This window comes from Penaeus chinensis, chromosome 9, assembly GCF_019202785.1.
Source record: "Penaeus chinensis breed Huanghai No. 1 chromosome 9, ASM1920278v2, whole genome shotgun sequence".
Classification (NCBI taxonomy): Eukaryota; Metazoa; Arthropoda; class Malacostraca; order Decapoda; family Penaeidae; genus Penaeus; species Penaeus chinensis.
In genome coordinates this window covers 7,219,450-7,221,949 of record NC_061827.1, presented here as the reverse complement: position 1 = coordinate 7,221,949, position 2,500 = coordinate 7,219,450, and positions in this window count along the sequence as shown.

Sequence of the window (2,500 nt, the reverse complement as noted above, 5' to 3'; positions counted from 1 at the left end):
GGTTCAGTGGTCAAAGCACTAGCCTCGAGCGAGTGAGTGAAGATCACCGTTATAACACAAACGGTAGTACGCTCAAATACAATTCATTAGGAAAGGCATCATATTCAGGTATGTAGTGGACTCATTTCGTTTGTGCCTGGCTTGAAGCTGGAAGAAATTCAAGATCAATTAGATGCTGTACTGTATGATGTATAATTCAGTAACGATGTTAATGAGGATATTATTGCACCCAGTGCTAGACTAACATTAACATCTTTGTATGCATATATATATATATATATATATATATATATATATATATATATATAATTGCATATATCATTATATATATGCATATGTATATGTATATGTATATATAATTGCATATATGAATATATATATCCATATGTATATGTATATGTATATGTATATATATATATATATATATATATATATATATATAATTGCATATATGAATATATATATATGCATATATATATATATATATATATATATATATATATATAAATATATATATATATATATGTATATGTATATATGTATGTTTGTATGTATATATGTATATATATATATATATATATATATATATATGTATATGTATATATGTATGTTTGTATGTATATATGTATATATATATATATATATATATATATATATATATATATAAAATGAGCATATGCATGTTTTCCTTTCAATTTCTATATATTATGGGAATATGCAATATGACATGATATAAGATATTCTATACATCTATAACCATAAAGGCCATGGCTAATAGCGAAGAGGTTACACGCAGTTGCCGTAGTGGAGGTCACCGTAAGAGCATATATGGTAGTACGCTCAACCACAACTCATTAGGAAGGGCATCCTATCAGGTATCGGGTTACTGCTAACTAACCTCTCAATAATGAATTCCGTGGGGCATAAATCCTGCAGTGGAATGAATGGCATTGCATAAATCAAAATAAAATATATATGTGTGTGTATATGAATAAGTATATGTATATGTATATGTACACACGCACACATATATGTATATATATACATATACATACATGTATTGTGTATGTATATAATATCTGAAGATGTATATATAGATGTATATGAAACCACGTATCCTTAAGACACACAGGCAAAGATATACGATGAATTTCTTATATACCAAAAAGAATCCAATGAAAATGAACCAACCAACGAATTAAGAGCGAGCGACATGTAACTGACCCGTGCAATTTCCTGCGTGGTCTTTCAAACTGGGAGCGCTAAAATCATCAGCGATTGTATTTTTTTTTTTTTTTTTTTTTTTTTTTGGAGTGGTATTCGTGACTATAACCAAATATCCAGTTTTTTTTTTTCGGTGCGATAGATTCCATTATAACAGAAACTAGTATGTTTATCCAAAACTACAAGTGTACAAAAGATAGGAAGGAGAAAAAACGCTACTACGTGCGCAGATAGGATAACAAATGGAATCTCTCGTCAAACTACAATCTTTCAAATTTGGAACCAAGAACGATGGCGGAAGGAGGAAAAAATCAGTCAAGAACCCACAGACATTTTCACTTTTCTCTCCCAAGACGAAGGTAGCTCTGTCTTGACCTCTCTCGAGTACCGTCTTAACTCCGGAAGCCCATGAAATATTAGGTCACAATTTCAAAGTAATGTTCTTACAGGAGGTGAAGATGAAAACAGGTTCCTTCGCTACCTGACTTACACCTCAAGGCCCTTCGAAGGCGATTATTTTTCCTTTATGGCTTCTGAACCTGACAGTAGTCCTCTGGGTCGACGATTTCATCTGTTATGATAATGTAATGGGTAATGGCCTTGTAATTATGTTAGTTATTTGCTTTGGCATTTTTATCTGAATAAGTGTATGTATCGTATAAGCGTTAACGTTTACAAGGAAGTAGTTCAAATTCAAATAATAATGATTTGCACACAAGAATGTGTTATATTAGCATATAAACACTGCTATAGATAAATATATAGATACGCAAAGAAACTGATAAATTCTTGAAATAATGCTACGAAAAAAATAGTTAGTAACAACAATGCAATAGAATAATTATTCTAAACGATTTAGAACAGTTTTCATAATATGTAATAAATAAGAAGCTAAAAATACAGAAGAAGGACATACGAAATATGGAATTGTGAAGGAAATTCTTTGTGCTTATTCTAAAAGGTGAATGTGAGGAATTCAGTTATTGAAGCGCACTGAGAGAGATGGGGGGAGGGGTAGGAAGAGAGAGAGAGAGAGAGAGAGAGAGAGAGAGAGAGAGAGAGAGAGAGAGAGAGAGACATAAAGAGAAAGAAAGAGAGAGAGAAAAAAAAAAGAGAGAGGACAAACGATCACTACAGCCGAAACTATTACATATCAGAAAAGCGTATACTTACATAAACATACCCTTGGTGGTGGTGACGGTGTTGAAGGGTGGCGTGAGTGGCGAGGGTTGTAATGACCGTGTAAGGGTTATAGTCGTTTTCGTATGTGGTCGTT